This window comes from Nicotiana tomentosiformis, chromosome 5 (assembly GCF_000390325.3).
Source record: "Nicotiana tomentosiformis chromosome 5, ASM39032v3, whole genome shotgun sequence".
NCBI lineage: Eukaryota > Viridiplantae > Streptophyta > Magnoliopsida > Solanales > Solanaceae > Nicotiana > Nicotiana tomentosiformis.
In genome coordinates this window covers 24,452,729-24,467,931 of record NC_090816.1, presented here as the reverse complement: position 1 = coordinate 24,467,931, position 15,203 = coordinate 24,452,729, and the positions used below count along the sequence as shown (strand labels likewise).

The 15,203-nt window shown below is 35.3% G+C and overlaps 1 long non-coding RNA gene across 1 annotated transcript; it reads right to left on the bottom strand.

Annotated features, from left to right (window-relative positions):
* Positions 1–4,432: 4,432 nt before the first annotated feature.
* Positions 4,433–14,265, bottom strand: LOC104086022 (uncharacterized). Its single transcript, XR_684002.4, has 2 exons — positions 14,029–14,265; positions 4,433–5,220 (listed from the first exon to the last, which is right to left on the bottom strand). It is a non-coding gene; the product is annotated as an uncharacterized lncRNA (long non-coding RNA).
* Between the last annotated feature and the right edge of the window lie 938 nt (positions 14,266–15,203).

Sequence of the window (15,203 nt, the reverse complement as noted above, 5' to 3'; positions counted from 1 at the left end):
CAAGATGTTTCACGTAGAAAACTTGTTCATGCCATCATTTTCATGAGTATCCATTGTCCATTGTTGATCATGTGGGATTTAGGAAGTTTGTTGCTAGTCTTTGGCGTTGTTCTAAACGGTTTGAACGAATACAATCATGATTGACATTCTGAATATTATTGACAATGTGAAATAAAAAGCTTCTAAGTTACTGAAAAGCACCACTAGTAGAAGTGCAATAACAATTGATATGTGGACTATATGTAACAACAAAAAGGGTTTGTGGCTATTATCTGACATTATATTGAGGATTCACGAGACTTCAAAGCCATATTATGAGCTTTCATGTTCCTTCTCCACACGGCAAGGCTACTTTGTGTTATGTATTGCTTAATTGTTTGTATTAGTGAATTCTTGAACGGGAATATCAACCATTACAATTGATAATTCTAGCGTAAAATGCAAATGTCATGATGAGAGTCTTATTAGATGAGAAACTTTGTAAAAAAGATTTATTATTGATGGATTGAGTGTTTCACGTGCATTATGCTGCACATGTTTGAATTTGATTGTGCAAGAAGGGCTAAATGTTATAGGAGATAGTACTCATAACATGTGTGACAGTGTTTCATACTGGATATGGTTATCAGGCAGAATTGAGGCGTTTGAAGAATTCACATATTTACTACACAGTTACAACAAGTCCAGTGTAATTTCACAAGTGGGGCTTGGAATTTACTATACAATTCTTGTAATAAAAAGTTTTTGTAGAAACTCAACATATCTAATGTTGAGAACCATAAAATATAAAGAGGTATTTCAAAAGTTAAGTCTAATTGACACCAATCATCCGTGTTTTTCAACTGATGGGCAATGGAGTGAAGCAAAAGATGTTTGTAATAAGTTGAAGCTCTTTTACTTTATCATTGAACAATTTTCATGACTCCAATATCCGATTTCAAGTCAATACTTTTTAAAAATTTGTTAAGCGAGATTTATAAGCATGCGTGAAAAGCTTTAATCCTTTGATTTTGGGAAAATGCATAAGTACCCCCTGACCTATAGCCGGATTCCCAACTACACACTCTACCTTTGCAGGGTTTTTATTACCCCCTAAACTATTTTAAAGTAAAATTATTTGCACCCTTAAAGTTGACGTGACAGAGTGTGTATATTTCACTGGAAGAGTAAGAAGCAAGAAAAAACAATTTTCAGATTTTTCTTTTTGTTTTTTTTTTAATACCATTTTTCTTACCTTTTTTCCTTTTCCTTTTCCTTTTCTTTTTCTTTTACTTCTTTTTTCGTTTCTTCTCTAATTCCAGCGGATATTCATTCGCCGGCGACTTTGTCCAACCATTTTTCTTCCATTTAATCTGTTTTTCTTTATCCTCTTTCTATCCTTTCACACACAAATTAAACTCTCAAAAATATCTATTCATAAGCAAAGCAAAATACACTCAGATTTGGGGAAAAAAATTCATCATCGGAAAATCATCCCACGCCGAAAAAAATTGAGGTATTGAAATTTTAACAGAAAAAATCTTCTTCTAACCTAGCAGATACACGTATACTTCACACACAAACCTAAAGCAAATAAAAGGAATATATTGAGAATATATTACTTTAAAGTGAAAATTATGATTCAACTATTATCAAAGCATTGCTTTGACAGGAATTGTTTTGTGCGAATCTGCTACTGTCTATGTTGAAGGAAGTTATCGGAACACCATTATTTCCCCTACTAACAAAAAAGAGTAAGAAAAGAGAAAATAAAAGAAAAAGAAAAGAAATGAAAGGAATAGTATAAACAAAAGAAAAAAAACGAACTAAAAAAAGATAAAACGCTTGCCAGCAAAACTATCGGAGAAAGAAACGGAAAATAATTGGTGACGGAGGGAAGAAAAATTGTCGAAATCGTCGGACAAGCGACTCCAAGAACGAAATGAAGAAGAAAGGAAGGTGGAAAAGAAAGAAAATGAAAAAGAATAAGAAAATTAAAAAAATGAACTTTACACTTGGCAGGCGCGTGTTTTTCACGACTTGATACAAACCTGGTTATGATCTTTTAAAGAGAAATTTATTCCATTTTAAAATAGTTTAGGGGGGGTAATAGGACCCCTGAAAAGAAAAAATGTGTAGTTGGAACTTCGGTCATAGGTTAGGGGGTACTTATGCATTTTCCCTTTGATTTTTTTGTGGATTTCTAGCAAGAAGAAAGGCTTATGTATTTATGTGTATATTTTTACATCCCATGAGAATAGATACTTATACAATGAGTCCTACGACTAAATAAGGAATGACTATCAATTACACATCAAATACAATCAATTATAATGAAGGAAAATATTCTAGTATCAATTTACTCCTACAATTAAGCTAGGAAATCTCTAATCAATCAACAATTTTTAACATTGCCGATGCCATAGCACTAATAAAAGGATTAAAGCTTTTTACCCATGCATCTAATTCTAGCGTAACTCCACAAACTTTGAAAAGTATTGACTTGAAATTGGATGGTTAACTCCTGAAAATTGTTCAATGATATGGTAAAAGAGCTTCAACTTGTCACAAACATCTTCGAATTCACTCTATTGCCCATTAGTTAGACTCAACTTCTGAATCTATGGTTGTTCTCAACACTAATATGCTGACTAGGGCAATCATATAACCCCTCTGTTTCAATTTAACTGTCTTAGTTTGACTAAGTATGAAGTTTGAGAAAATAAGGAATACTTTTGAATCGTGTGGTCTTAAACATGCCATGTAAAATACTGGAATTGGAGAGCTTAAAAATTTGAAAAGAGGCATTCTTTTTGAAACATACTAAAAAGAAAGTAAGATACTTAAATTGAAATGAAATATGCTAAAAAATAAGTAAGATACTTAAATTGAAACAAGGAAGTAAAACTTTTGTTACAAGAATTGTGTAGCAAAACATGTGGCTCCTTCAAACCTTTCAATTATGCCTGGTGACCTATGTTGCGCGGACTCTCCAAAAATGCTGCCACACCCATATCGGATCCTCCAAAAATGTACTACTTTTGGAGGATCCGGCATGCACATTTTGGAGAGTCCAAGCAACATAGCTGGTGATTTTATCTAGTATTCATGTACGTTGCTAATACTATCTCCTATTACCTTAAGCCCTCGTTGTGCAATCAATTTCAAAATATGTGCAAACACAATACACATGAAACAATCGACCCATCAACAACAAATTACCTTTACTAAGTTTCTCATCCAATAAAGTTTTTATCATAGCCTTTGTTGTGCTAGAATAATCAGTTATAAGATATTCTGCGTTTAAGAATCCACTCAAGCAATTAAGTAGTGCATTACATGAAGTATCTCTTTCATGTGGAGTAGGAACATATACGAATCTCAAAATATGGCTCTGCAGTCTCCATGAATTTTCTGATAATAGTCACAAACACTTTTTGTTGTTATCTAAAGTCCATATATCAGTTGTTATAGCAATTATGCTAGTGATAGTTTTCAATAACTTAGACACTTTTTATTCTAATTGTCAAAATCTTCATAATGTCATTCTTGATTGTATTCCTTGAAATCATTTTGAACAACGAACTTCCTAAACCCTATAGGATAAATAATGGACAGTAGATATTCCTTCAAAATGATGGCATGAGCAAATTCTCTACGTGAAACATCTTGATCAAAATAATTTTGTTGGCTTCTATTATCACCTCCAGGACACCCTCATTTTCCAAGTTCCTTGGCTTTATCGGGATATCTAGCAATATGTTCTAACATAGAGCTTTTTACCCATTTCTTAGTTGTTTTCTACGAGTATTACAATCATCAATCTAAAATATTGCCATGCTTTATTAGTCAACTTCCTTTTTTTAGTTTTAGTATCTTCATTAGTTTAAGTAGGCCTTTGATTCTAGCCTTCAATGGGAAAGTAACTGGTCTCATTTCCGGGTATTCTCAGAGAGGGCATGTCACTGAACTACTGAAGTTCTCGTCCCTTTTGTTGAGATGCTTTTATTTCTGTGGAAAGTACTTACCGTTTACCCATATATATCTTCATAGCAGTTCTGCATTGCAAGAGAGACAAACTCTTGCACCTTAGAGTCATGTTAATTAAGTTGAGAAACTGGTTAATTTAGTTGAAACTTTATTTTATAGCATCTAGCTGAAAAGGCAACTATATACTTTAACAAGTTAATACTGATAAGCATGAGCTCTCTTGTGTTGGTTGTCTAAAGAAAAAGAAAGTGTGAATATGTAGGAACTGTCTCCTGTTGTCTTCACCATTTATTTTAAAAACTGGTGACAAATTGGCAATGAGGGAGAGAGCGAGACTAGCACTTACAATTTGATGAACTTGTTATGAGATAATAGGAAGAACTTGATTTTGATTTCCCTTCAATGAACATAAGTTGAAGTATATTAGTGACCTATATAAGTTAAGCATTTCTCAGCTAAAGGATCATGTTTGAGAAATTCTTACTTCTTTCGAATCATTCAGTCGATAATTTAGTGGACCACTTAATGTTAAAAAAGTATGGTAATCTATTGGGTTCACTCTTGAAAGCTTTCATTTTTGGTCCTTTCAGTAGATCATAACCTGAGGTACTGAGCTAAATGAGTGTTGCAATGGTGTTTACATCATGTAGTGGTGCAGTTAGGTTTCACTTTGGGAGACAAATCCACTGTGTTTTGTGGTCAAGAGTCCTTTAGAATCGACGCTCGATGTGTTCTTGAAGGCCTGCCAGAAAGAGATGTTGTCTCCTGTACTGCTTTAATCTCAGACTAGATGAAGAGGCACTAGAGCTTTGATATTCGCATTGTGGTTCTTGCATATAATAATGGACTCCTAAAGCAGCTGTCAGCCATTTAGTAGAACAAGGAAGGAAACTGGACCTACAGAAACCACATGTATCAGTTGCCAATGATTACAAATCTCATAACCAGGAATTATCATCACTTGAAATGCTGAGCTATTTTATCCAAACCAGGTTGATTGGTTTCAGTGTGCAGATTTTCACAAACATAATACAGAAGTTATCCTGTTTCTTCTGAATATACTTGTTTGGAGAAATACTGATTGAATGAATACTTATTGGTGGCTCAAATAAGTGGAGACCATCCCTTCCATGCACTTCCCCAGACCCCACTTGTGGGATTTCCCGTGGCTTCTTCTTTTCTTCTTCTTGTTGTTGTTGTTGTCGTCGTCATCCCTTCCATGTACCATTTGGGACACCGTATAATCATGAACTAAACTAAACTCAAATTTGTCAATTTCTAAGGTAAACTAAGTTTAGGATTCAACAACATATTATGAAATTGATTTGCATGATATAAGCTCTAATTTGCCATTACAGAAATAAAAGGTTTAATGTGAAGGGAAAAAATTAACAAAGTATGCACAAACTTAGCTAACTGCCAAAAAAAAAATAAAATGAAAGAAGTTATTTTGTTTGCTTGGTAAATCTGCTTATTTTTCATGTTGAATTTCTTTACTTTGGAGATATGTAACTGTTATCTCTAAAACGTATTCTTTTCTTAGAAAATCTTGAGATTCTGGCTCTTCAGTCATCGTCAAATTTTAATTTGGTTTTCATGTTTTGGTGTAACACCTTATTTCAGTATAAAAAGAGCAAGTTTCACACGATTAAGATATATTAGAAATTTGTTTTAAAAGCACAATTATCTTTCTTTTTTCTGTTGTTCTATTGGTTGGAAGCATTGAAGAAAATAATTTCAACATAACATTTGCACAACCCCGTTCTTATTTGCCCCGGCGATGGATGCACTAACACACCATATTCAAGGGGAGGTGCCATGGTGTATGTTGTTCGCGGATGATATAGTTCTGATTGATGAGACGCGAGGCAACGTTAATGAGAGACTGGAGGTATGGAGGCAGGCCCTGGAGTCTAAAGATTTCAAGTTGAGTAGGACTAAGACGGAATATCTGGAGTGTAAGTTCAGCGACGTGACTGGGGAAGCGGACGTGAAAGTAATGCTTGATTCACAAGTCATCCCCAAGAGAGAAAGTTTCAAGTACCTAGGGTCAATTATCCAGGGGGATGGGGAGATCGACGAGGATGTCACGCACCATATTGGGATGGAGTGGATGAAATGGAGGTTAGCGTCTGGAGTCACGTGTGACAAGAATGTGCCACCGAAATCTAAAGGTAAGTTTTATAGAGCGGTGGTTAGACCGACTATATTGTATGAGGCTGAGGGTAGGCCAGTCAAGATTTTACATACCCAGATGATGAAAGTAGCATAAATGAGGATGTTGAGATGGATGTGCGGGCACACTAGGCTGGATAAGATTATGAATGAAAATATTCAGGAGAGGGTGGGCATGACTCCTATGGACGACAAGATGCGGGAAGCAAGGCTTAGATAGTTCAGGCACGTGCGGGGGAGAAGCCTAGATGCCCTGGTTAGGAAGTGTGAGCGGTTGGCTTTGACAGGTATGAGAAGAGGTAGAGGGCGGCCTAAGAAATATTGAGGCGAGATGATCAATCAGGACATGGCGTGGCTTCAGATTTCCAAGGCCATGACTCTTGATAAGATGGTGTGGAGGTCGAGCATTAGAGTTGTAGGTTATGGGGCAGTCGAGCCCGTTTTTCCTCTTTGTACCAGATAGTTTCATAGTATTTTGTCTAGGACTGCTAGTGACTTATGTTGTGTTATTGTGTTATTGCCCTTCCATTTATTTGTTATATCTTACGTTGCTGATATTATTATTTTTTTTGGTTTTTGTTGTTGTTACAGATCTATTGTCTCTTTTCATTTTCTTGAGCTAAGGGTCTTCCGGAAACAGCCTCTCTACCCCTCCGTGATAGGGGTAAGATCTGCGTACACTTTACTCTCCCCAAACCACACTAGTGAAATTATATTGGGTTGTTGTTATAACATCTGCACAACATAACACTATCATGTTTGGGGATTAGAAAAGTAATCCCTACATAATTTTTTCGGTGTTTGATTGGCCGCATGAGAAAAAGTAGTTCCCCCAGTCTTATGTTGGTGTTATTAAATAATACTCATGTTAAGTTAAAATGCACTTAATATAAGTAATCTCGACTAATATCTTAATTATTAATCACTATATAACGTTTTCTACCTTATTAACATTTTCCACATTTCCCTAAAATATTATTTATTGATAAATAATTTCTACATTATAATACCGTAGCTAACATGTGAATCAAACGAATCACTTAGGGGTCGTTTGTTATGATGGATAAGCAAAAATAATTTTGAGATAAAAATTTAGTACCGCCTTATCCCTTATTTGGTTACTAATTCTGGGATAAGTTATTCTAGGATAAAAATAAGTAACAGAATAACTTATATCTGCCAAAGGGTGAAATAGTAATCTAGGATGAGTTATCCCATGATAAAACAGTAAAATTAATAATCTCATGATTAATACAACATATCAAACAGTCAATAAAAAAATTATACCAGATAACTTATCTCAACATGATTAATCCCAACATAACTAATCTACAACCCCTTATATCACAAGTTTACAAGTTTTAATGGTAAGTGTTTTTACCTACTAAATAAGGAGCCTCCATGTGTATTTTATTCACTTGATATAAAGAGCCACATGGACTAGAAAACGATGCCGTTGAAGCCGTCCGGAACCAAAGTGTGGTTCTTTTGGACTCAAAGAACCATAATATGTGAAAAAAACTGGGTACCATAATATATATAGCACAGTATTTCACCGCGCTATACCTTAACGTCACGTTTGTCCGTTAAGGTATAGCGCGGTTCAATACTGCGCTATAATTAAGTATTGGGCCCACAAATAATCCTTCTGTGCTTAAAAGGCACAACAATAATTCAACTGGGTATAACGCCCATATTTAAGGCGATACTTAAGTATTGGGCCCACAAATAATTGTTCTGGGCTTAAATGATACACCAATAATTCAACTGGGTATAGCGCCCATATATAAGGCGTTATACCTCAAATCATTGTACCCCCCAGACTGGTTTTTTCCCTATTCAAAGAGTTTCAGGATTTTGTAAAAATCCATTCAGAATCCTTCAAGTCTTGTGAAATATTTGTTCGTTAAGTTATTTTGCATTTTGTCATAATGTCTGAAGAGCGAAGAATTAGGGTTTCATTATATTGGGGGTGAGGTTGTGGTGGAGAATAACTCAGTATACTATAGTTGTTCTCCACAGTGTCATGTTAAGTTTTCACTTACAATGGAATACGATACATTGGTATCGTTGTTATGTAAAACAATGAGTGTGAGAAAACGTTCGGTGAATATTAAAGTAACCAGAAGATATCTGTAGGCAGGGTGATTGCATATGCGTCGCGATAGTTGAAAATTCACGAGAAGAATTACCCTGTTCATGACTTAGAATTGGCAGCCATTGTTCATGCGCTGAAGATTTTGAGGCATTACCTTTACGGTCTCTGGTGTGAGGTATTTACTGATCATCGTAGTCTACAGTATCTGTTCAAACAAAAAGATCTCGATTTGAGGCAGAGAAGATGGTTGGAGTTGTTGAAGGACTATGATATCACCATTTCGTATCACCCCGGAAAGGCCAATGTGGTGGCCGATGCTTTAAGTAGAAAGGCTGTGAGTATGGGCAGCCTTGCATATATTCTGCTTGGTGAGAGGCCGTTAGCTACAAATGTTTAGACTTTGGCCAATCAATTAATGAGGTTAGATGTTTCAGAACCCAGTCGGGTTCTAGCCTGCACAGTCACTCGGTCTTCTTTATATGAGCGCATCAGAGAGCGACAATATGGTGATCCTCATTTGCTTGTCCTTAAGGACAGGGTGCGGCACGGTGGTGCCAAGCAGGTTGATGTGGGAGATGATGGAGTTCTGCGGATGCAGGGTCGCATTTGTGTTCCTAATGTGGATGAGCTTCGTGTATTAATTCTTGAAGAGGCCCATAGTTTTCGGTATTCTAATCATCCGGGTGCCGCCAAAATGTATCAAGATTTGAGACAACATTATTGGTAGAGGAGAATGAAAAAGGATATAGTTGCATATGTAGCTCGGTGTCAGAATTGTCAGCAAGTTAAGTACGAGCATCAGAGACCTGGTGGTTTGCTTCAGAAGTTAGAAATTTCTGAGTGAAAGTGGGAGTGTATCACTATGGGTTTTGTTGTTGGACTCCCATGAACTCAGAGAAAGTTTGACGTAGTATGGGTCATTATGGACAGGTTGACCAAGTTAGCACATTTCATCCCAATGGCAATGACCTATTCTTTAGAGCGGTTACCTGAGATTTACATCCGCGAGATTGTCCGTCTTTATGGTGTGTCCGTGTCTATCATTTCTGATCGAGGTATACAGTTCACCTCGCATTTCTGGAGGGCTGTACAACGTGAGTTAGGCACGCGGGTTGAGTTGAGTACAACATTTTATCCATAGACAGACGGACAGTCAGAGCGCACTATTCAGATATTGGAAGATATGCTTCGCGCTTGTGTTATAGATTTTGGAGTTTCTTGGGATCAGTTCTTGCCACTTGCGGCGTTTGCATATAATAACAACTATCAGTCGAGCATTCAGATGGCTCCATATGAAGCATTATACGGGAGACGGTGTCGTTCAGCAGTTAGATGGTTTGAACCGGGAGAGGCTCGGTTGTTGGGTACCGATTTGGTGTAGGATACCTTGAATAAGGTCAAGATTATTCAGGATCGACTTTTCACAGCTCAGTTTAGGTAAAAGAGTTATGCCGACCGTAAAGTTCGTGATGTTGCATTCATGGTTGAAGAAAGAGTATTGCTCCGGGTTTCACCCATGAAGGGTGTAATGAGATTCGGAAAGAAGGGCAAGTTGAGCCCTAGGTATATAGGACCCTTTGAAATTCTTGAAAGGGTGGGTGAAGTAGCTTACAGGCTTGCATTACCACCTAGTTTATCAGCAATTCATCCGGTGTTTCATGTGTCCATACTCCGGAAATATCACGGTGATCCGTCCCATGTGTTAGACTTCAGCTCAGTCCAATTGGACAAGGATTTGACTTATGAGGTGGAACCGGTAGCTATTCTAGCCCGGCTAGTTCGACAATTGAGATCTAAGAATTATCCTTCAGTTCGGGTGCAATGGAGAAGTCAGCCGATTGAGGAAGCTACCTGGGAGTCCGAGTCGGACATGCAGAGTAGATATCCACACCTATTCACCAACTCAGGTAATTTTCTAATTCCGTTCGAGGACGAACGCTTGTTTTAGAGGTGGAGAATGTGATGACCCAATATGTCATCTTTAATTTTAAATATTCATTTCTGTGTTCTGAGAACTCGAAAAGCACTATTCAGTATTTCTCGACTTGCGTGCGCAGTCCGTAAATTTTTTCGGAAAGTTTTTATATGAAAAATTAATTAAAATGTGAAATAGAGCTTTAAAACTCAACTAAGTTGACTTCGGTCAACGTTTTGAGCCAACGGACCCGGATAAGTATTTTAACAGTTCCGGTAGGTCCGTATCGTAATTTGGGACTTGGGTGTATGCCCGGAATCGAATTCGAAGGTCCCTAACTCAAATTATCGGCATTTAACGGAAACTAGAAATTTAAAGGCTTAAGAATTCTTAAATTTGGTCATAATTGATTTTTTGTTGATACCTGGTCCCGATTTAGATTTCGAGAGTTCGATCAGTTTCGTAACAATATTTATGACTTATGTACAAAATTTGATGTTATTCCGAGGTATGTAGGCATGTTTTCCGTTAGTTTTTGAAAAACAAATAATAAAAGGTTTGATTTTATAAAGTTTGAATTTCTAAAGTTTGACTGGAGATTTGACTTTTGAGCAAACGACCCCGAAATAAAATTTTGATGATTCCAATAGTTTCGTATGATGATTTCGGACTTAGGTTCATATTCGGATTTGAATTTGGAAGTCCGTAGGACAATTCGGCACATTTTGGCGAAAGTTGGATAATAAAAGATTTTTGGAAAGTTTGACCGGGAGTTGACTTTATTGATATCGGTGTCGGAATTTGATTCTGAAAATTGGAACAGCTCTATTATGTCATTTATGACTTGCATGCAAAATTTGAGTTCATTCCAAATTGATTTGGCATGTTTCGGCGCGAGTTATAGAATTGAAAATTTCATAAACTCATAAGTCCGAATCGACGCGCGATTTGTATTTTCGCCATTGTTAATAGTTATTTGAGACCTAGAGTAGGTCCATAATATGTTTTGAGACTTGTTGGTGTATTCAGACGGGTTCCCGAGGGGCTCGGGTGAGTTTCAGGGTGGTTTCAGACCATTTCTAGGCCATTTTTAACTGTTGGTTTTTGGCTACAGCAGTGTGCTATGCGATAGCGGGTAATTGGCCACGATCGCGATGAGTAAAAAAATGCTAGAAAAATTTTGTGCTTCTCAATCGCGGGAGTTTGGCCGCGATCGCATAGGGTAAATGATTGGATAACAGAACTTAAGTTCTGGAAATGGGATTTCGTCCCATTTTTCATTATTCACGATTTTGAGCTCGGGTAAAGCGATTTTTGGGTGATTTTTACGAAAAAATATTGGGGTAACTGTTCCTTATCCTATATTGATTATATTTCATGATTTCATACTCATTTACATCATGAATCCGTGAATTTATGGAAGAAAAATCAGATTTTTATAAAATCTTCAAAAGATGTCAAATGAAGATTTGAAGGTCAATCCGATGTCGAAATTCGATAATTTTTGTATGGTTGAACTCGTATCGGAACAGGTGTTCGAATTTAGTGAGTTTTTTCGGGATTCGAGACGTGGGTCCTAATGTCAATATTTAAAATGAATTTCGGATTTTAATCCGAAAAAATTGTAAATTCATTTAAAATTAATTCCTACGATTTGTGTTGAGTATATTGAATTGTTTATGACTAGATTTGAAGCTTTTGGATATAAATTCGCGAGGCAAAGATTTATTGGAATCTTGAATTTGATTGCGAAGCGAGGTAAGTGTCGTGGTTAACCTTGACTTGAGGGAATAGAACCCTTGAATTATTGTTACGTGAATTTCATGTGTAACGATGTATAGGCAAGGTGACGAGTGCCTATACTTCGTGAAATTGATTGTTTGCATATTTATATAGAAATCATAAACTATTTTCTTTATCATGAGTTAATTATTATATTAATTGTTCTCTCATATTCCTTGTCAAATATTAATTCTTGAATTCATGCAATAATTGTTACATGCTTATTTGATTTATGTGTCTTAATTGTTACTTGACATTTAGCATATTAAATATAAAATTGCCTATCTTCTCCTTGATTTTCCACAATTAATTGCTACTTGTCATTACTTGTATCCTGAATAAATTATAATCATTGTATGCCTTGTTGCCTAATAATTTCTTATTGAATATGGTATTTATTGGAGTATTTTTATTACATTTAAGAGTTGTTAATTTATATTGTTAGAGCGGGTTGCACGCCGCAATATAGATGAAAATGAATATTATTGGGGGATCGGGTTGTACGCCGCAACATATTATATTTTAAGTTTATATTGTTGGAGTAGGTTGCACGCCGCAACGGAAATTTATTGAAGTATTATATTGTTGGAACGAGTTGCACGCCGCAACAGAATGAGAAAAAAATTAATTGATGGTGATTGCTGAAATGATTTCAGTTATTGATATGATTTACCTGTCTCACTTCTCTCCCTGTTATTATTACTATTATTGTGTAGAAGTTAATGTAAGCGACTTGCCATAGCCTCGTCACTATTTCGTCGAGGTTAGGCTCGGCACTTACAGAGTACATGAGGTCGGTTGTACTCATACTACACTCTGCACTTCTTGTGCAGATTTTGGAGTTGGTCCCAGCGGCGTACCATTGACTAGCTCGGATTCAGCTACCCAGAGGAGACTTGAGGTATAACTGCACATCGTCCGCAGTTCTGAAGTTCCTTTCTATCTTATCTTAGCTGTGTATTATCTTTCAAACAGCTTGAATTTAATTCAGACCTTTATTTTAATTATTCTAGTAGCTCGTGCACTTGTGACACCAGATTTGGGGATGTATTTGGATGGTTCGTTTGTTATGGTCTTCCGTACTTTATTTCAATAATGAACTTCAGTTTAATTTAATTTGTTTAAAAATGGTTAAAATTATTCTAACGTTGGCTTGCCTAACAAATAAAATGTTAGGCGTCATCACGGTCCTGAATATGAGAATTTCGGATCGTGACAGCTAGTAAATGTCGCGTGATATGTTAAGCGATGAAAGTGAGAATAGTTAAACTCTGGAGTTGGCAAACTGATTCACATGTTTAGGAATCTCTGTATGTATGCCTATTACCAGAGAGAATCTCTGCACGACGCCACAATGCACAGGTGACTTCTTCGTGTTTATTACCTCCACTTTGCTTCCCCTTTCAAATCTCATGTTTTGTATAACTCAGCTCAAACCCCAAAACCTTATTATTACAAAACCACATTATAACTACAACATATTAGTTGCTAGTACAGAACCATAATGAGAATCAAAACTTCAAATCAAAACTGGTAGTTTGATATTATGCCTTGGATTAAATCTACAGAGATATTATATTAAAAACCAACAGCATATTATCATCAGTAAATTTTAAGATTTACATTAAAAGACATAGAAAATTAACAAGTACTTATTTAGATGGTAGTAATAGTTTATTGATTCAGGGTCTGAATAGATGATCACGCACACACAGAAAAAAGGATCTTTAACAAACAAAAAAGGAATCTTTAAAATATTGCAAGCTTAAAAAATTCAAAAAACCACCAATTCCATAAATGTTGAAGTACCTAAATAACATTCATAAAAATTATAACAAAATATATTGTTTTGATCAGTAAAATAAAATTTTAAATAGAAAACTAGCTTAGGCACTGAGCAGAATATACATATACAACTGAAAAAAGAAACTTCTGAAAAAAACAAAAAAATCTGAAAAGGAAAAATAAAACACAACAAATGAATTTCAAGAAATGATCACAACATACAAACAAATTTAAACAAAATTTGAAGTAAATGATAGGACAATTAGGGATTAAAAAAATCGAAAATAGGGATCAAATTACGGACCTTTTTTTATTTTAAATTGAAGCAATTTTCCGGCTTATGAAGACGTTGGTCATAAATTGAATTGTTCCCTCGAGGAATCAAATGAGTTTTTCGGATTTGAGTAAATTGTAATTTGTGTTCTAGGGTTTGGTTTTGGGGAAAAGAATATTCAAGAAAATATTCAAAATATATATTACGTAGAAAGGGTATTATTGGAAAATAATAGGATGGTTTGGTTCAAAAATTCGATCCATCAGAAAAATTAAGGACCCACCATCCCAATGCACTTTTTCCTTATTTATTACGAATTATTTTAATATACAAATAGGCGTATTCTCCTTTTTTATTTTATTTATTTTTATTTATTATATATTTCCCATAGAATGTTCAGTATCCGTATCGGGACCCCGACTAATTTGGATTCGTGTTGAGTAAAGAATATTAAATGAAAAAATACTCCCTAATAGATTTTTTTTTTCATTTCAGAATTCAAACCAAAAACCTTTAATTAAGAAGGGAGACTTCTATCCACTGGGGCAGAGCCAATGAAGATGTTACGGGTTCGTCTGAACCAGTAACTTCAGTTTAGACCTTATATGTATTAAAATTCCAATTAAATAAGTGCAAATATAAATTTTGAACCTAGTAAATTAGATGTCATATGGTAGAATTCTGAACTTGAACCCATAAAGTTTAAATACTGGATCCGTCTCTGTCTATCCATCTCGCCAATATTGATGGTATTTTTTTTTTTGTTTTTGTTTTTTTTAATGCCACCATAAGTCTGTACTTATTTTTTATAAGCAAAAGAAAATTACTACTTTTTAAATCATATTAAGTGTTTAGATAACCATAAGAGTTTATAATGTTATCTTTCAATTAAGTGTTTAGATAACCATAATAGTTTATAATGTTATCTTACAATAATGGAAGTTGACAAATAAGACAATCTTAAGTGATGTTTAGTGACAATTGTGCGTAATAAATAATGAGAATTGTTTTTATTGTTAGTAAGACCAAATAGAAGTTGTAATGAAAAAAGAACATTAGTTATTGCATCAGTTACATCACAGATTTATAGCAAAATGTGTAATAAATACATAAAATTTAGGAGTGCCATTATTTAGTTTTAATTAAAGTATGGCAATATAAAATATTAATTTTCTGCTCCAGGGTTTTATAGTACGTTGACCCAT